At 37.1% G+C, this 22097-nt stretch overlaps 1 long non-coding RNA gene across 3 annotated transcripts in view; it reads right to left on the bottom strand.

Moving 5' to 3' along the window:
- Positions 1–14269, bottom strand: part of LOC130682556 (uncharacterized) — a 129977-nt gene extending 115708 nt beyond the window's left edge. For all 3 annotated transcript variants that reach the window (XR_008995772.1, XR_008995773.1, XR_008995774.1), the window contains exon 1: positions 14247–14269. This is a non-coding gene — a long non-coding RNA (uncharacterized LOC130682556). The remainder of the gene's footprint in view (positions 1–14246) is intronic.
- Positions 14270–22097: the final 7828 nt, after the last annotated feature.

The following is a 22097-nucleotide window of genomic DNA, read 5'->3' as shown; positions in this document are numbered from 1 at the left end:
TTGAGTTCCTGAAATTATTTCATCTTCACATATCTTATGACAGTTATTAATTTCTACCATAGAGTGTAGCTATTGTTGTGGATACTATATCTATTCTGTTCTCGTCTATAAGTTTCTGGAAGTTTGTACATGCTTCTGTTGTAGGTCATTGTTTCCTTTCCATCTTTCCATGGTCTTAACCAAGTGCTTAATAAACATGTTTTCTATATGTAGAACCTAGATCTAATGCTCCTCGAGAAAACTTGTTGCCTTTTTCATATTCATTTATATGAAATCAAATTGCATTTCTTCCACTTACCCAATAATGAGGAGGGTCACCCTAATTTCTGTTTGGCAGCAATTATCATCTTTGGACACAAAGAAGTCAAATCCCAGGAAAGAGTATAACCCAGAGGAAACTTCACTGTATTAAAATGGACCAATTCTGCTTGATAATGCCATAGTCTAACTTTGTGATCTCTAAGACTCTGCCCTCTTTCTCCCTAAAATTATACTTCTGCCTATTCTTCTGTTTCTCTTACTTACCTTAAGCCTAACATATATTTGCTAATAACAGTAAAACAAAACAAAATAAAACCTAACTGTGCCCCGCTGTATTTCTAGGCCTGGCCAGCCCTATGCGTTTTGTGCCCCACAAGTTGATGTGATGGCCTGGGAGATGTACAAATACTTCCCACATCCTCAGTGAAAAAATTTGAAGTACATTTCTTACATATTTTCTGCATGATCTAATGATCCTAACTACATTGTTTTAAGTCACAGGGATGCTAGGGAGGCAGGCAATAGTAATTTCCTTCAGATAATTTCTCTTTGTGATAGTGCTATGTGCATGCTTATAGTTTTCCAAATGCACTTTCTATTGAAAACGCATACAACAGCAGTTACAAGAAACCAGACTGCATTAAACATCTTGCTCATTGTAAGCCACTGCTTCTGTGTTTTTCACAAGTTAAAACTGTTGCCCCCAATTAGAATGTGCCCTTTTTTTACAACTAAATTCACTTCATTTCCAATAGGAACCATGAGGAAATCAATACCTATCTTAATGCAATCTAGAATTTTCCAGATTTTACTTCAGAATCCCTGTATTTACACATGCCAAGATGGCTGACACTCATTTTCATTTTGGGGACTAAGAAGAGCCAGGCTTTAGAGGCAGTAGTGCTTTCAGTGATCAGTATGTGCTTTGTGTGCATTCACTCATGCTTGTTCTTCCAAATTCTCACTGAGGGACCTAGACCATGCTCTAATTGCTAGGAACAGAGTATGTTAAGTGAAGTAAAAATATCGCCATGTTTTTTCCAAATAAGGTCAGTATTTATGTCAATAAGAGAATAATTGAATCTCCCTAGCTAAGTAACCAGCTATCACAGCTAACATAAGAAATAAATTCAAAGACATGAATAATCTCCTTGTGATGTGTCAAAAACTGCCAATTGTCTACCAAAATGCACACTCCCTACTTTTAATATAGAGTTCTTGCTGGTTAGTGGCAGCCCCATCAAGAATTTCCCACCTTTACTGTACCTAGGTGGCATCATGTGACTGGTGCTCTACAGCAAAATGTGATAAAATGTAAAGTGTCTCTACTCTGGGACTAGGTACTTAACAATGCTCTGTTCCTTCTTAACTCTTTCATCTCCCATCTGCTGGCCAGATGAAGTTGACTCTGGTATGGCCCAATAAAAAAATGAATGGAATATAAAAACAAAGCAAAACAGAATGAGCAAAACAGTAGTAGGCTCACAGACACTGAGAAGTGACTAAATCGCAGGGGAGAGGTTGGGGTGGGTGGGTGGGAAGGATGAAGGAGATAAAGGGGAACAAATATTCTCAATCATAAATTGGTTATGGGGATGGAAGTACATCACGGGGAATATAGTCAATTATTCTATAACATCTTTTTGTTGACAGACGGTAACTGCACTAGAGGGGGTGAGGATTTTAATAATGTGGGTAACTATTGAACCACTGTGTTGTATATTTGAAACCAGTGTAAGATTGTATATCAACAATACTTTAAAAAATATTTAAGCTATTGCACAGAGAAGCATAGATTGAATGAAAGAAAACATATTATGTACTTACTAAATCACAGTATTTGTTTTCAGTCCCATTCACCAATTTTACAGAAGTTTTGCTGAAATTTGATGAGTAAGTTTCCATCTTCCCTGATGTCAATTTGTTGCTTTTTGAACTAACTGGAAGGTGTTGCATTTTATCTTTTTATTTGTTTATACAATATATTTATATTTTAGTCAAAGGACTAAAAAATGCATTAAAACTTTTTGGAATATATTAAAAAAAAAGGATCCTAAGTCCCTAAATTGTCATAAGAGGAAAGTTGCCCACTTATTTTGGCCTTAAATAGAAATTCACTTATTTTGTATTAAGACTTGGGAATTTAGTTTATTTGCCATATTTTTTAGCTTTCACCACTCATTTCTCACAGCCTAGGAAACTTTTGATACAACTAAGGGGAACTACAATAATCCTATCTGTAACAACAATGTTACAGGTATTCCTTGTTAATTTCTGCTTCAACTGCTGGGCCGTCATTCTTAGTGTATTGTTGAAACAACCAAATAGACACAGTATCAGAAATGCACCAAAGTAAATTGAACAATGCAGATTTTTGCTAAATGTTCTTGGGGAGGTGAGAAATAGGATTGTTTTTTACTTTATATGGGAGGACTTTAAAACTGCCTGTACATGTCATTTCCATTATTCTTCTTGTGCCAATGATAGTATCTCTGTTCACTATTACTGCCCATCCTTTCTAAACTATGAGTTCCTCTGCATTCCTATGAACCAGAGTTTCTCAAATTCAACACTGCTGACATTTTAGACTGGGTAATTCTTTGTTGTGGAGAGCTGTTTTGTCTATCCACTGATACCAGTAGCTCCCCACAGTTGTGGCAACCAAAATGTTCCTAGACACAATGACGTCACCAGAGGTGCAAAGTAACCCCTCTCATTATATGCAGAGTAATTAAGACCTCTTCCTCTCTCTCCTCCCTAGCTCACCATTCTCTAATTCCCATTCCCAGTCATCAAAAAAAATCTCACTTTTCCCGAACATGTGTGTGATCTGCACACGGAAGAGTCAAAGGCTCACACTACCTGTAGTCAGATCAGTCTTCATATTCACAAAATCATATACAGCTGACCTTTGAACAACTCAAGTTTGAACTGCAGAGATCCACGACACATATATTGGAAAATTTCTTGGAAATTTGCTACTATTAAAGAAAGCATTTTCTTTTCTCTAGCTTGCTTTATTGTAAGAATACAGTATATAATACATATAACATACATAATGTGTTAATCAACAGTTTACGTTATCGTTAAGCTTTCCAGTCAATGGTAGGCTATTAGTAATTAAGTTTTGGGGGAGTTAGTAGTTAAACGTGGATTTTCTATCAAGTGGGGGGCAGTGCTCCTAGCCCTCACATTGTTCAAGGGTCAACTGCATATATATGTTTTTTCATATATGTATAGATGAGCTGTATACATATCTCCATATAATACAATGAAAGCAAACACACCAATGAACAGTGGACATATAAAAAGACATCAAGTTAGAGGAGGTCAATTGGAAGAAAGATTCCTTTAGAAATAAAACTTACTGAAACAAATAAAAATTTGGAAGTCTGTATAATAGAAAAAGATTTATCTATGACATAGGGTTAGAAGTCATAAAAGACCACGTGGGTTATTTGGAGACTAAAGAGAGAAATTTTAAATGCCATGGAGAAACTGAGCAACAATTTGGAAACATAGATAGATATGATCAAGTCAATATTCTTTTCCAGGAGTTTAGAAGAATTTTACTAAGGATAAAAAAAGGGTGCTCTTAAGATGACAAAGTGGGAGGACTAATAAAAGAAATTTAGTATTCATATAACAGATTCCAGAACAGAACAGTGCAGAGAGAAGAGAAACAGTAATCAAAGAAATGATTAAAGAAAATTTTATTAATAATATGAACATTCTAGTCTTATATCTAACTTAAAGAGAGAGATACAGTAACATATAAGCTTATGAAAGTTTAAAATTTTAATGTGAAAATATTATCCAATAATTATACAGGCAGAAAGATAAGTAATCTTCATAATTAAAGGTGAGAAAGTTGGTCATGCACAAATTGTTCAATTTTTAAACTGACAGTATGCAAACAAAGCCAAAAAGTAGAATTGATTACAAGAAACCTTGGGGAGAAGTAAGTAATATTTTAAGTCATATACAAATTATTAATAATATTCACTATTTAAAAAGTTATAACTCTGGCACAAAATTAGACAACTGAGGAGCGAGTGTATGACTCCCTAGAAAATAGAGGCATGAAAAAAATTAGGACAAGGGAAAAACTAAGAGACTTAGAAAGGAAAATTTTGAGAAGAAAAATAAATAAGAAGAGTTAATAAGAATATAGTAAATAGAAAAACAAAGTAGCATTATGTCAAAATACCCAAAGTTAAAATATGTGAATGGAGGCTTATGTTGTTTATTAAAGGAAAGAGTATCAAATTGGTTTTAAAACTCTAGCTGTATGATGTTAACAAGGATTAGACCTACAACAAAATGGCACTAAGTGCTTGAAAACAAAAGAATGGGAAAATGTAGGCCAGAAAAACACTATGTGAAGGAAAGACAAATTAGAACTCACGGGAAAAGCAAAACTGTGAATAGTATTGATAATGAGCCACATGGTGCAGTAGTTAACAAGCATGCCTCTGGAGCCATTCTTTGTGGGTCTGAGTCCAAGCCAGCTCCTTTGCTCACTAGCTGAGACTAACTGGACTTTGGGTATTCATGGTTTACATCAGTTATCTCCTCTGTAAAACTGGAAGAATAATAACAATAACACTATTGACCAAGTAGAGTTGCAATGTGTACTTAAACACTGCCTGCTGTGTAGGAAGCTTAATAAATATTCATTATTATTTAGTGTTTATCAAAAGTTTAATTTATCAAGCTGCATAGTAATGGTAAGTCTCTCTGGGACTATCAAAATAGGTTGCAATATATTAAAAAATATTTGATAGCTGTCCAAGATAGTTGTCAAATTTATTATTGTAATGAGTCCTTTTATGCACCACCCTTTGAAACTGAGAGAAAACACAGTTTAAAAAAATTACAATGGGAATTTTAATAAAGCAATTAACCATCTTATGCTCAGAGGTAAATATAATTACAGTAACCAAAACCTGGAAGTAAATTTGTATTCAAATAAATCTAGAACACTCAATAAACCAGATCATATATTGGGAATTAAAGAAACTCAACAGTTTTCCCAAAGCAGAAAACATGTAGGCTCTTTTTCTGAACATTAGGAGAAAAATGGGAAATTCACAACAAAAGAATAGCACTTCTTCCCCACCCGCCAATTTTATATATATGGATGATAAGAGACATGCTACTGGAAGGGGCGGAAGATGGCGGCGTGAGTAGAGCAGCGGAAATCTCCTCCCAAAACAACATATATCTATGAAAATATAACAAAGACAACCCTTCCTAGAATAAAGACCAGAGGACACAGGACAATATCCAGACCACATCCACACCTGAGAGAACCCAGCACCTCGCGAAGGGGGTAAGATACAAGCCCCGGCCCCGCGGGAGCCGAGCGCCCCTCCCCCCAGCTCCCGGCGGGAGAAGAGCAGGCAGAGCGGGAGGGAGACGGAGCCCAGGGCTGCCGAGCACCCAGCCCCAGCCATCCGGGCCAGAGTGCAGGGCCCTCGATACTGGGAAAACAGGGCAGCAAGAACAGTGAGCAGGCACTGGAGGCTGGGCGACAGAGGACATAAGAAAAGCGCGCGACCATTTTTTTTTTTTTGCTTTTTTGCTGCTTTGTTTTGGTGAGCGCTTTTTGGAAGTCTTAAAGGGACAGGGACCCCAATACTAGAGAAACAGGGCAGACAGACCGGTGAGCAGAGGCCTGAGGCTGGCACCGGAGAATAAAGAAAAACGAACGACCACCTTTGTTTTTTTTATTAAAAAAATTTTTTTTTTTTTTTAATTAAAAAAATTTTTTTTCTTGTTTTTTTTTGTGGTCGTTGTTTTCTTTGGCGGGTGCTTTTTGGAAGTCTTAAAGGGGCAGGGCGGGTCACTTAATCCAGAGGTAGGGAATCTGGGATCTCTGGGCACCCTAACCCCTGGGCTGCAGGGAGGAGGGAGGCCCCTTACGGAGATAAATAGCCTCCCAGCAGCTCCTGCTCCAACGCGACTCCACCATTTTGGAGTAGCTGCCCGAGCCAGGCCACGCCCACAGCAACAGCGGAGATAAACTCCATAGCAGCCGGGCAGGAAGCAGAAACCTGTCTGCGCGCAGCTGCGCAGCACAAGCCACTAGAGGCCGCTGTTCTCCCAGGAGAGGAGGGCCACAAACCAACAAGAAAGGAAGTCCTTCCAGGCGTCACTCGTCCCATTTCTGCAGACTATTCCTATCACCATGAAAAGGCAAAGCTACAGGCAGACAAAGATCACAGAGACAACACCAGAGAAGGAGACAGACCTAACCAGTCTTCCTGACAAAGAATTCAAAATAAGAATCATAAACATGCTGACAGAGATGCAGAGAAATACGCAAGAAAAATGGGATGAAGTCCGGAAAGAGATCACAGATGCCAGAAAGGAGATCGCAGAAATGAAACAAACTCTGGAAGGGTTTATAAGCAGAATGGATAGAATGCAAGAGGCCATTGATGGAATTGAAATCAGAGAACAGGAATGCATAGAAGCTGACACAGAGAGAGACAAAAGGATCTCCAGGAATGAAACAATATTAAGAGAACTGTGTGACCAATCTAAAAGGAACAATATCCGTATTATAGGGGTCCCAGAAGAAGAAGAGAGAGGAAAAGAGATGGAAAGTATCTTAGAAGAAATAATTGCTGAAAACTTCCCCACACTGGGGGAGGAAGTAATCAAACAGACCATGGAAATACACAGAACCCCCAACAGAAAGGATCCAAGAAGGGCAACACCAAGACACATAATAATTAAAATGGCAAAGATCAAGGACAAGGAAAGAGTGTTAAAGGCAGCTAGAGAGAAAAAGGTCACCTATAAAGGGAAACCCATCAGGCTAACGTCAGATTTCTCAACAGAAACCCTACAGGCCAGAAGAGAATGGCATGATATATTTAATACAATGAAACAGAAGGGCCTTGAACCAAGGATACTGTATCCAGCACGACTATCATTCAAATATGACGGTGGGATTAAACAATTCCCAGACAAACAAAAGCTGAGGGAATTTGCTTTCCACAAACCACCTCTACAGAACATCTTACAGGGACTGCTCTAGATGGGAGCACTCCTAGAAGGAGCACAGCACAAAACACCCAACATATGAAGAATCGATGAGGAGGAACTAGAAGGGAGAGAAGAAAAGAATCTCCAGACAGTGTATATAACAGCTCAATAAGCGAGCTAAGTTAGGCAGTAGGATACTAAAGAGGCTAACCTTGAACTTTGGAACCACGAATTTAAAGCCTGCAATGGCAATAAGTACATATCTTTCAATAGTCACCCTAAATGTTAATGGGTTGAATGCACCAATCAAAAGACACAGAGTAACAGAATGGATAAAAAAGCAAGACCCATCTATATGCTGCTTACAAGAAACTCACCTCAAACCCAAAGACATGTACAGACTAAAAGTCAAGGGATGGAAAAACATATTTCAAGCAAACAACAGTGAGAAGAAAGCAGGGGTTGCAGTACTAATATCAGACAAAATAGACTTCAAAACAAAGAAAGTAACAAGAGATAAAGAAGGACACTACATAATGATAAAGGGCTCAGTCAAACAAGAGGATATAACCATTCTAAATATATATGCACCCAACACAGGAGCACCAGCATATGTGAAACAAATACTAACAGAACTAAAGGGGGATATAGACTGCAATGCATTCATTCTAGGAGACTTCAACACACCACTCACCCCAAAGGATAGATCCACCGGGCAGAAAATAAGTAAGGACACGGAAGCACTGAACAACACAGTAGAGCAGATGGACCTAATAGACATCTATAGAACTCTACATCCAAAAGCAGCGGGATATACATTCTTCTCAAGTGCACATGGAACATTCTGCAGAATAGACCATATACTAGGCCACAAAAAGAGCCTCAGAAAATTCCAAAAGATTGAAATCCTACCAACCAACTTTTCAGACCACAAAGGCATAAAACTAGAAATAAACTGTACAAAGAAAGCAAAGAGGCTCACAAACACATGGAGGCTTAACAACACGCTCCTAAATAATCAATGGATCAATGACCAAATCAAAATGGAGATCCAGCAATATATGGAAACAAATGACAACAACAACACTAAGCCCCAACTTCTGTGGGACACAGCAAAAGCAGTCTTAAGAGGAAAGTATATAGCAATCCAAGCGTACTTAAAAGAGGAAGAGCAATCGCAAATGAATGGTCTAATGTCACAATTATCGAAATTGGAAAAAGAAGAACAGATGAGGCCTAAGGTCAGCAGAAGGAGCGACATAATAAAGATCAGAGAAGAAATAAATAAAATTGAGAAGAATAAAACAATAGCAAAAATCAATGAAACCAAGAGATGGTTCTTCGAGAAAATAAACAAAATAGATAAGCCTCTAGCCAGACTTATTAAGAAGAAAAGAGAGTCAACACAAATCAACAGTATCAGAAACGAGAAAGGAAAAATCACGACGGACCCCACAGAAATACAAAGAATTATTAGAGAATACTAAGAAAACCTATATGCTAACAAACTGGGAAACCTAGGAGAAATGGAAAACTTCCTAGAAAAATATAACCTTCCAAGATTGACCCAGGAAGAAACAGAAAATCTAAACAGACCAATTACCAGCAACGAAATTGAAGAGGTAATCAAAAAATTACCAAAGAACAAAACCCCCGGGCTAGATGGATTTACCTCAGAATTTTATCAGACATACAGGGAAGACATAATACCCATTTTCCTTAGAGTTTTCCAAAAAATAGAGGAGGAGGGGATACTCCCAAACTCATTCTATGAAGCTAACATCACCCTAATACCAAAACCAGGCAAAGACCCCACCAAAAAAGAAAACTACAGACCAATATTCCTGATGAACGTAGATGCAAAAATACTCAACAAAATATTAGCAAACCGAATTCAAAAATACATCAAAAGGATCATACACCATGACCAAGTGGGATTCATCCCAGGGATGCAAGGATGGTACAACATTCGAAAGTCCATCAATATCATCCACCACATCAACAAAAAGAAAGACAAAAACCACATGATCACCTCCATAGATGCTGAAAAAGCATTTGACAAAATTCAGCATCCATTCATGATAAAAACTCTCAGCAAAATGGGAATAGAGGGCAAGTACCTCAACATAATAAAGGCCATCTATGATAAACCCACAGCCAACATTATATTGAACAGCGAGAAGCTGAAAGCATTTCCTCTGAGATCGGGAACTAGACAGGGATGCCCACTCTCTCCACTGTTATTTAACATAGTACTGGAGGTCCTAGCCACGGCAATCAGACAAAATAAAGAAATACAAGGAATCCAGATTGGTAAAGAAGAAGTTAAACTGTCACTCTTTGCAGATGACATGATACTGTACATAAAAAACCCTAAAGACTCCACCCCAAAACTACTAGAACTGATATTGGAATACAGCAAAGTTGCAGGATACAATATCAACACACAGAAATCTGTGGCTTTCCTATATACTAACAATGAACCAACAGAAAGAGAAATCAGGAAAACAACTCCATTCACAATTGCATCAAAAAAAATAAAATACCTAGGAATAAACCTAACCAAAGAAGTGAAAGACTTATACTCTGAAAACTACAAGTCACTCTTAAGAGAAATTAAAGGGGACACTAACAGATGGAAACTCATCCCATGCTCGTGGCTAGGAAGAATTAATATCGTCAAAATGGCCATCATGCCCAAAGCAATATACAGATTTGATGCAATCCCTATGAAACTACCAGCAACATTCTTCAATGAACTGGAACAAATAATTCAAAAATTCATATGGAAACACCAAAGACCCCGAATAGCCAAAGCAATCCTGAGAAAGAGAATAAAGTAGGGGGGATCTCACTCCCCAACTTCAAGCTCTACTATAAAGCCATAGTAATCAAGACAATTTGGTACTGGCACAAGAGCAGAGCCACAGACCAATGGAACAGACTAGAGAATCCAGACATTAACCCAGACATATATGGTCAATTAATATTTGATAAAGGAGCCATGGACATACAATGGCGAAATGACAGTCTCTTCAACAGGTGGTGCTGGCAAAACTGGACAGCTACATGTAGGAGAATGAAACTGGACCATTGTCTAACCCCATATACAAAAGTAAACTCAAAATGGATCAAAGACCTGAATGTAAGCCATGAAACCATTAAACTCTTGGAAGAAAACATAGGCAAAAACCTCTTAGACATAAACATGAGTGACCTCTTCTTGAACATATCTCCCCGGGCAAGGAAAACAACAGCAAAAATGAGTAAGTGGGACTATATTAAGCTGAAAAGCTTCTGTACAGCAAAAGACACCATCAATAGAACAAGAAGGATCCCTACAGTATGGGAGAATATATTTGAAAATGACACATCCGATAAAGGCTTGACGTCCAGAATATATAAGGAGCTCTCACGCCTCAACAAACAAAAAACAAATAACCCAATTAAAAAATGGGCAGAGGAACTGAACAGACAGTTCTCCAAAAAAGAAATACAGATGGCCAACAGACACATGAAAAGATGCTCCACATCGCTAATTATCAGAGAAATGCAAATTAAAACTACAATGAGGTATCACCTCACACCAGTAAGGATGGCTGCCATCCAAAAGACAAACAACAACAAATGTTGGCGAGGCTGTGGAGAAAGGGGAACCCTCCTACACTGCTGGTGGGAATGTAAGTTAGTTCAACCATTGTGGAAAGCAGTATGGAGGTACATCAAAATGCTCAAAACAGACTTACCATTTGACCCAGGAATTCCACTCCTAGGAATTTACCCTAAGAACGCAGCAATCAAGTTTTAGAAAGACAGATGCACCCCTATGTTTATTGCAGCACTATTTACAATAGCCAAGAATTGGAAGCAACCTAAATGTCCATCAATAGATGAATGGACAAAGAAGAGGTGGTACATATACACAATGGAATACTACTCAGCCATAAGAAAAGGGCAAATCCAATCATTTGCAGCAACATGGATGGAGCTGGAGGGTATTATGCTCAGTGAAACAAGCCAAGCGGAGAAAGAGAAATACAAAATGATTTCACTTATCTGTGGAATATAAGAACAAAGGAAAAACTGAAGGAACAAAACAGCAGCAGAATCACAGAACTCAAGAATGGACTAACAGGTACCAAAGGGAAAGGGACTGGGGAGGATGGGTTGGTAGGGAGGGATAAGGGGAGGAGGAGTAGGGGGGTATTAAGATTAACATTCATGGGTGGGGTAGGAGAAAAGGGAGGGCTGTACAACACAGAGAAGGCAAGTAGAGATTCTACAACATTTTGCTATGCTGATGGACAGTGACTGTAAAGGGGTTTATAGGGGAGACCTGGTATAGGGGAGAGCCTAGTAAACATAAAATTCGTCATGTAAGTGTAGATTAGTGATAGCAAAAAAAAAAAAAAGGGCAGTTCCTGTGTGGTAACCTCCAACGAGTTCTACACAAGGGTATAAAGGGCATATAAAAGTGTAGGCAAAGGGTCTGTTTGTGTTTATACAGAGGATCAAAGCCTAATTGGGCTACCCCGAAAATGAACTAAGATACGATATGAAAAAGAACTTCCAACATCTGCACTCTCTGGAAGACTCATGCCAGAAGATGATCATCAAAAAACCCCAACAAAGATCCACGCACTGCCACAGCTGTAGATGCACTCATCCCACCAGTTCCTGGACTTGCCATGGGAATGAGGAAGGAGATATCTAAGCTGGCCTGTGCATACAGTAAAACAACAAAATTGGACTGGATCTATACTGTTGGAACTCAACCAAGAATTTGGAGAAGTGCAAATTGTAGCGCTCCAAAGTCTTACAACTACAAACTATTTACTGTTAAAAGAACATATGGGATGTGAACAGTCCCTAGGAATGGGTTGTTTTAATTTGTCTGATTTCTCTCAGACTGTTAAGTTCAGTTGGACAATATCCACCATATCATAGATAAGTTTTCACAAATGCCTAAGGTGCCTAACTGGTTTTCTTGGTTTCACTGCAGATGGCTGGTTATTACAGATATGCTTTGGTTATGTAACTATACTCCTATTATGTTAATGTGTGTGTGCAATTTAAGTAGTAGCTTAAAACCTATACATGCTGAAGTTACTCTACAAGAAGATATATCAAAGAAATAATCAATCTTCCCATGTTTTCTTCCGCCTGCTACTTCTATAGCTTTTCTTCTTCCTTCCTAATTACAACCCTTAAATAGAACTCGTGACTCATATCAAATTTACGGAGTATCATAATTCTTCCAAGTGGTAAAGATACCTCAAGACAAATGCTGGGCATAGAAGCCACAGGGCTTAAATATGCAAAGAAGTAAAAAGCTAACTTTTTCAAACAATAAGGCTTCTCTCTCACTTACCAACTTCACATTTCCCTGTATGGCCCCGGAAGATGACTGGTTAGCCAGAGACGGGTAAGATTCCTCAAGGGAGGAACAACCTAAGACAGGCACAGTCGCAGGGGGGCCATCAGGTGAGAAATTGGGGATCAACAGAGGTGAGGCTTAGAACCTCACCCCCCCGTTCTGAGAGAAATCTTCTGCATATGTGGATGTTTTATTGCCCTGGTCTAGCTTGGATTAACACATAGTCTACAGGCACACACCTGATCATCTACATGTGCTCTCTTACAACACTAAACTATGTTTTCTACCTTTATCTTGTATCTACCTACCACTTCAGCATTTTATTAAAAATAATAATAATAAAGAGAGAAATGTGGTATCCACATATAAATCAAGTATAAAAACCAAATGAATATTCATATTTGAACTGACTGTTTAGAGTTCATAATGCATGAGCAAAACCGAAAGTTTCTGTGATGACTGCCCTTGTACTGTTCACTATGTAACTTATTCATTATGTAAGAATTTGTTCTACATGTAAAAACTTGTTTGTTATGCCTCAGAAGATTGGAGACTGATGAAAATTAGGCTTGGGGTGGATTAATGATTGTGCATTGAGCATTGAGTCCCCTATACAGAATTTTATTGTCGTTAACAACCATTTGATCAATAAATATGAGAGATGCCCTCACAAAAAAAAAACAAAAAAACAAAAAACAAAAAACAAAAAAACAAAAAAACAAAACAAAACAAAACAAAACAACAACAACAAAAAAAAAAAAAGGACAGACTTCCAATGGTAAAATAAATTAGTAACCGGGATGTAATGTATAGCATAAGGAATATAGTCAAGATATTGTAACAGCCTGGTAGGGTGATAGCTGGAACCTAGAATTATGTATATAAATGTTCTACCACTGTGTTGTACACTTGAAACTCATGTAATGTAATACTGTGTGTCAACTACCCTTCAATAAAAAATAATTATTTAAAAAAAAAAAAAAAAAAAAAAAGAGAAATGCTACTAAAATTTTCTTGGGTTAAGGAAGAAATGAAATTAAAATTAGAAAAGTCTTTGAAGTGAATGGCAATGAAATCGCTGTATATTTAAACCTAGCAGACTCCACAACAGTACGCAGAGAAAATGTCCAGACTTCAATATATGTAATAGAAAACAAGAAAGATTGAAAACACATCAGCTAAGATTTTGATTTAAGAAAATAGAATAAAAATAAAATACATTTTAAGATAGAAAGAACAGGATAATTTGTAAAATGTGAAATAATATAACAAAAAATTTTCCTTGGTTAATACAAATAAACTTATTTTATACGATTAATAAAATAGGCTAGCCTTGAGGAAATCTTATCAAGAAAAAATGGAAGAAGACCGAAACAAACAAATGAACAACAAAATTGGAAGTGAAGTAAAAGAGTACATATAAATACAGAATTGTTACAAAAATAAAAATAGTTATAAAATAATTAAAAAATGCTACAGGCAAATTTATATCACTAAATTTCAATTAAATTAGTATTTTTAAACAATATACATTAACAAGGAAATGCAAACACAATTAAAATACTCCAATAATCATAGAATTTGAAGAAAACACAAGAAAAGAACTTACGTCTAAAATGGATGTCAGATCTAGAGAGTTTGTAATCAAGTTTCACCAAAACTTCAATGAAGTTAGTGTTAATACTAGAAACAAAATTAAGAAAAATAAATTTATAAAGTAATTACTCAACTTATTCCACAAGGCTAAAGCAAATGTGAAATGCAATCTGAACAAGTAGTGGACAGAAAGGAAAATCCACAGATCAATCTAAATTATGAACATAGAAGCAAAACTTGAGTCATGATAGTTCCATATAGTACCAGGCAGGCTTTTTCAACAATAAAACAACTGTTTACCTGCATTACTATGCCCGACTTAAAAGATTTTAAACTAAGAGCAATTATTTTAATACATCATCAAAAAATAATTTGTATTATTTTAAATACTTGTTTCTAGTTTAAAAGCAAAATAAATTCAAAAGACTTTTTATGGTAAGGATAAAAGGACCTAAAATTCTTAAATCTTATCTATTTATGACAAACCTAGAACCAATATGTACCATTTTTGTTACCCTAAGGGTAATGATAAAGATGTCCACTTTTATCACATTCATTCAGAATCTCTGATAATGAAATAATAATAATTAGAAAATGCAAATTTCTAGATACTAGAAAGAAAAACAACAATAAAGTCAAATTAGCTCAAAAACTATGAAGCTTACTTTTTTAAGGCATACACACTGTTTTGGTGACCCTGATGGATCATTGCATAATAATTATGGTCCTGATGCTGTATTAGGGATAGAAAGGGAAGGAGAATGAGGCGAGACAAGATAGAGGTAAATAAGAGAAGCATCTATGTAATGACATTGCTGGGTTAAAGAAGTAGAGAGGAAGAAGGGAAGACGTACAGAGAAACAGTGAAGGAAAGAGACGATGGAGAAACAGAAATCTGGGTTGTGTGAAGAGAAGGAGACTGTCATTATTTTGACATACTTTTTAAATAATTGTAGAAAACCGCAACACTCTACTCTATGGCAAGTTGTAGCGCAAGCATCTGAGGTGTGTCTCCTCCCTCTGCCCCTATCCTCCCACCCACTGCTTCCCCATGGCTAAGATAAGTGTAAACTAAGCATGTGATGTCTTTAGTTCTTTTTCTTATATTTACATGTATTTTTACAGTGTAATAGGTGGGGCTGCATTCTGGCAGCCAGACCACACTTTTAGGTTTTGCACCCATATGTAGCTATTTATTCCTTGCATCTTCTCCCCTTTGCTGGTTTGGCTTCTGCTAGTATACCTGCTACCTGTGCTTGTTTATTACTGTATTGGGGGCATCCTAGAACTTGTGACTTGATTGCTCTTTACCTGACTTCCATTATTGGCTGAGGAATTTTGAAAAAGTCAAGGAACATTTCTTAACCTTGGATACCTCATCCATAAAATGAGAATTATAATAAAGCTTGCTTTACAGTTTTGTTTTATCAGTCACTGAGATAATGCTTTGTAAAATGCTAAACAAATATTAGTTATTTTTAGAATGTCAGAATTTCTTGGTATACTTTCCTCTACCAAGCACAGTCATGAGCTATTATCAATAAATTACCAACAACAATGGAAAACAGCTCTGAAGGTTCACCTGAATAGCTTCCAAATTGTAAGACACTCAGAACGTAAAAAAAAGAGACAGAAAGAAATCACTGAACGATACCACAGATTCAATCAACTTTAAATATAAATCTGAACCTCATACAAATACAAACCACTTCTGTTTCAGAGCTCTTGTGTGCATTAGTATAAGCCCAGGTTGCTAGAGAGTGAACATGGTACATTACTAAATATTATTAATATGTTATGTGCACAATTTCTGCATCTTTAAACAAAATAGGAAACAAGATCATGTCTTTATTTAAGATGCTGATAAAACTAACTTAAATATACCATACAAGTTAGAAGGGAGTTGACAGAAACTAGAACATAAAGCAAAATGTGAAAGACTTTGGGGAAACAGAAGTTGGTAGCTTCTTTATGAGGGAAGAAAACAGGGACCTAATGTGGAGCAGGGTCAAGAGCCAGATGAGATAGGCTGCAGACAGCTTTCTGGTGTGCTCCTCTCCATCCTCCACACAAGCTACCTAGCTCCTTGATGGCAGGAAAACAATAACAACTGCGCATGGAGGAGTGGCAGCGTTAAGTTAATGCAGCCCAGCTAGGGTGGGAGAACAAGGCAGCCTGCTTTGAGTGGGCCTGCCTCCATTATAGCCCAACTGCAGGAGCCACCTAATGTCCACACAAGGAAGGGGCACTTTAAAAATAGGAGTGCAGGCTATTTATAATAGTCGACAAATGGAAGCAACCTAAGTGTCCATCAGTAGATGAATGGATAAAGAAGATGTGGTACATATACACAATGGAATATTATTCAGCCATAAGAAGAAAACAAATCCTACCTTTTGCAACAACATGGATGGAGCTAGAGGGTATTATGCTCAGTGAAATAAGCCAGGCAGAGAAAGACAAGTACCAAATGATTTCACTCATCTGTGGAGTATAAGAACAAAGAAAAAACTGAAGGAACAAAACAGCAGCAGCAGAATCACAGAACCCAAGAATGGACTAACAGTTACCAAAGGGAAAGGGACTGGGGAGGATGGGTGGCAAGGGAGGGAGAAGAAGGGGGAGAAGAAAGGGGGCCTTACAATTAGCACGTATAATGTGGAGGGGGAAGCGCGGGGAGGGCTGTGCAACACACAGAAGACAAGTAGTGATTTTACAGCATCTCACTACGCTGATGGACAGTGACTAATGGGGTATGTCGGGGGGACTCGGTGAAGAGGGGGGTCTAGTAAACATAATGTTCCTCATGTAATTGTAGATTAATGATACCAAAAAAAAAAAAAAAAAAACAGGCCAGTATAAAACAGAAAAACTACTTGAAGTAATAAGGAAAACATTTGTGCATGCTAAAAAATGTTGTCTAAAAAAAAATAGGACTACAGGTACTGTGTTCTCCAGTGGGCACAGTCACCTGATGAAAATGGACTTGAGACCAGATGAGAACGCTAGAAGGTCTTGGCTCTGAAGTCTTAACCCAAAGGCTTTTTTTAGGTGGCTTTTCTTAGGACCATGGGTTTCACCTTTTCACCTTTTCTCTGGGTTTACAATAAAGCCAAAATAGCTGACATCCCAAGAGAGTAAGAAATCACAGGGGAAATGACCAAGACACTTGGGAACTCAAAATATATAAAAGAAAAAAAAAGAAGTAAGAATAAGAGAATGCCTAATTCTCAGTCTTATGAGACTTCATACTCATCAGAAAAATAATGAACCATGCAAATTTTGAATGTACACCAAGCACAGCATATATATTTTTACAGATAAAGCATACATTGATAAGAGACACATAAACCATGAAGAGGAACTAATTGGAGATACTGGTGTGAATAATGTAAATATGAAATAAGGACCTAAAAATAGAACAAAGAAAAAAATTTGTAACTGGAATATCAGATCAAGTGATATTTCACAGAAGGCACACAAAAGAATTAAATGGTTGGCAAAAAAAGGGATATCTAGATATAGGGACTATAAAAACAGAAGTGTCATCACCCACATATATACCAGAAAGAGATAAGAAAATAAACTGGAAGGAAGAGACATTTGAAACAATAAAAAAATCTCTCAGTTTGTAAGAAAATGAAAAATGCATGTATTGTGTTGAACAGAAAAGTAAAAATCATGTACTTGTAGGCTTACTGTAATATTTGAGATCATCTAATACAGAGAACATTCTAAAAGCTTCCAGAGAGAAAAATGCAGATAGCCCACAATAGCATAAGTACCAGATTATAATCAGATTTCTCAACAGCTACACTGCAATGCCAGAAGGTAATGGACTAATGTTTATGTGTTGATGGAAGAGAAATGTGGGCATATATTTTATCCAGTAAAGCTATAATTTAAATTTGATGGCAAAATATTATTCTCAGGCATATGAGACTTCATACAATTTACTACACAAAATGTTCTTTCAAAGCGCTCTTGGAGGAGGTACTCAAACAGAAATAGAAATGCATTTAAAAAGAAGCACAATTTAGGAGGCAACACTGAATAAGTAAGTTGACAAAGCCTTACTGTGGTATAAACAAACAATGTCCTCAAATGAAGAGAAGAGCAGGAAATGGAGCTGGTGAGGTTGGGGGTTTACCAAACAGAAAACAGGGAAGAAAGAAATGAATATTGATGCCTTAAGAAAGAGATAAGAAGAAATACACATAAACATACATACATAAAACGATACATGTGTGTGAGTCACCAAGAGTAAATATCCAATGAACAAACTTTCAAATCAGAGGAAGAAAATTTAAGTCATTTAATGCGTTAGGAAAGAAGAAAAAGCATATAGTAATGAGAGTATGAAATCAATATGATATATAGAAACCTGATACACAAAGGCAGAAGGAAGTCCTAATGTAACAGTAGTTATAATAAATGTAAAAGGATTAGACTACAAAATAAGAAAATAAAGTCCCTCTGATTATATAAACCATATACATGTCAGCGATGATAACAACTTTAAAATTAGACAAAAAATAAAATTTTTGGTGATAAATGTCAAAAGAGAAAATGAGGGGAGTGCTATATTAGCTAGAAGGATAATAGAAAAGAGATTATCAAAAGATATGAATGTATGCAAACCTAACTGTAAAATCATAAATAAGATAATATCTGTTAGAATTCAGAGATTTTAGTATCATCTTTTAATACTTTGAAGCTAATATATCAAAAAGATAAAAAGCAAACTATCTAAAATATGTAAAAATAAGGTGGAACATTTTCAAACATTTAATGTGTTTAAGGTCTTTATATACATATATTTCTGTACCATAAAACAGTAATATTAGAAATCAACAAACATAAAGCAAATATAACTAAAAAATTCTACATACACATTGAAAAAATTAAGTTAAGTAACTCTCTACTGAAGAAGAAATACTTAATTAAATAATGAATAAAAAGAAGAAATTCAAATAAAAAATGTGCCATACAGCATAGGCTTTGAGAAAAATATGTGTGCAAGTTAAGAAACAGTAAGAGAAACAGCAAAGTAAATTCAAAGAAACAGGAAGGATAGAAATATTAAGGAACAATTAATTAATAAGGGTAAGAGTACAAAATCAAGATTTACTCTGAATCGGCTATCTAAAGCCAAGAAAAAAATAGATTTACCCAATAAGGAGTACGTTTATTCGTTGATCAACTCTAGAAGTACATAATAATACACAAAGCACATAATGCATAGTTAGGTGGGTTTTATCTCTGGAATGGTTAGATGAAAATATCAGAAAATTTGTAAACATAAATTACCCTATTAATGGACTAAAGAAGAATGGCATGGTCATTTCAGTTGATGCAGAAAGACTTTTGATAAGGTTTAATTCTAATCTCTGATACAAAACCCCAGAAACTAAGGAGTAAAATAGTAAAACTGAAAATAGTAAAACTCTTGATGTATTACCTTAGGATGAGGAACAGGGAATCTCCTGCTATCCGACTGCATAGTGGGGAGTTGAAGATAACTTCAGTATCTATTACTATGGGAAAATGATCATAGAAATTTTATCTTTGAAAAGGGTGAAATATTATAAAGCAGTCAAAAGTAAAAAAGGTAAAACCTATACAGCACCATGATTAGATTTTAAAAACAGTAATGAGTTTAAAGGAAGCAATTAATAAAGATCTACAGTACAAAGTTACTAATATGAATTTAAATAACCACATATCAGAATATACTTTATAGGAATGCACGCATAATGAAGAATGTATTTTAAATACTCTAGCTCTGGTGTACATAAAGCAGACTCTAGTCAAGAAAAGGGAATCCATGCCAGGTAGTTTAATATAGGAAATACATTTCAAAGAAGTAGTAAAATAATTGTTAGAGGGAGGGACTGGACAAAGTGTAGTAAGTTCAGAAGCTACCCACCACTCCTAGGATGGTGTTCTGGGACCACAGAGCCAGGTCACAGAGGGAAGCTACAACCTCAGAAGAGGCACTCAAAGGCCCTCTCATAGAGCCATGATCTGGGAGCTGGAATGTGAAGCAAGAGCTCCCTGGATGGTGCTGGGACCAAGACTGGCTACATAATTTGCAGGGCTCAGTGCAAAATGAAAACCTGTGGCCCCTTGTTCAAAATGTGAGCATTTCATGAAGGTGACAACAGAGCATTAAACCGAGTGTGGGCCCTTCTGTGGGTGAGGCAACTGCATGGGTCTCACACCTGTGAAGCTGGCATAGCTGGACCCTTGGAGAAGATGGAGGTGCCTGGTGGGAACTAGATTCACGGAAAGGGGGCTGCCTAGAGGATCTGGAGTCACAGTCAACCCAGGTGAAAGTGGAGCATGACAGAAGGGGAATCATCTGGCTTTCCCCTCCCCTCCTTTCTGTGTTTGCTCAATTGTGCCTCCCATTGAGCCAGCCTAACTGGATGTCAAAAGGGTAAGGGAGACTGGACAGGCATTTCATGGAGGGTCAGTTTTTTGTGTTAAAAAGCATACCAGCTGTATCTGAGCATCAAGGCAATGACTAGCCCAGGGCCTTTCCAGGAGAGGGAGACAAAGGATATAGATATGGAGACTGAAATAATAATACTTAAGTGAGGGATAAGGCTTTGTCTGCCAGGCTACCAGTGCACCATGAACTAAGCAACTTTGTGTATCTGAATAAACTAAAACAAAACAACGACATTATTGAAAATAATAAAAATAAGATTAATGAAATGAAAACATGACACAAGTTTTCAAATTAGCCAATCTACCATAATGCTTATTGCTTTCAATTTGATCTGTGGGAGATCAGAGAAACAAATGCTCTGCATTTTGATAAATCCATAGTATGTCCGTGATACCATGGCATTTCTATTAGCCAACGACTAGACCCAGCTGAAGGTAAAACAGAGAGTGAAATGAGACAATCAGCTTGACATATTGAAATTACTGATCATTATTCTAAGTGAAGAAATGGTCCGGACTCATAGTATTCAATGAACTAAAGAGAAAAAGGGGCAAATAAAAGATTAACACACATCCAGTGCTCAGGAGGTGTCAGCCTCCACTTGGCATGCATTGCCTCATTGATCATCTCAACAACCTAGAGGAAGTATGGAGTAGGAGCCTGATTTTGCAGATGAGAAACCAATGGCGCGCATGGCTGAAAGCTTGCCTGCATCACACCATTACTGAGGGGTAGACCCAGGATCTGAACTCACTTGTCCTCTAGAGAAGATGAATCAGGAAGGTAAGAAATGGACCCAATGATAGCTGGGCTTCTGACTCAGTTCCAAGGTACAAGAGCTTCGTCACATCGCAGAGGGTCTAAGAAATATTCTTTCCTCCTGGCTTAGAGTGGAGTCAGGATGGATGGGCAGGTTCTTGCCTCCATCACTCTCCGTCCTGGCTCCTGGCACTTTCCAAAGGCAGGCAGTCCTCAGCCACAGGAAAGCATTGCTCCAAATATGACCTACCACAGTCTACAGGAGAGAATGAAATGGGCTTGAGATAAATCCCAGAGAAAAACCAAAGGACACAGGTTGCTTACTTCATGTCTGTGTATAAACCCTTTATTTCTTTCACTGAAAATATTACACTCCACCGATAGTCTGGGACTCCATTTTTTCTTTATGCCTATGAGATGGATTATTCCTTTAAAATGTCTCTAAGGTAGGCACCAATTTCTCCCCTTGGCTGAGTGAAATTAGATATGTCATCAAAGCTATTAACATATTAAAAGTTCCATTATTGTGTATCCATCCAAATGTGAAGACAATGGCTAGTAAGAGTAAAGGCAATTAAAAAAAAAAAGGAAAGAAAATATCCAACCTTCTGGCCTTTGTCAGTGAGTACCTGGTTGTCTACATTCATT

The sequence above is a fragment of the Manis pentadactyla genome, chromosome 2 (assembly GCF_030020395.1).
Source record: "Manis pentadactyla isolate mManPen7 chromosome 2, mManPen7.hap1, whole genome shotgun sequence".
NCBI classification, from domain to species: domain Eukaryota; kingdom Metazoa; phylum Chordata; class Mammalia; order Pholidota; family Manidae; genus Manis; species Manis pentadactyla.
Note: the sequence above shows the minus strand (reverse complement) of the source record. Positions and strands in the feature narration are given on the sequence as shown.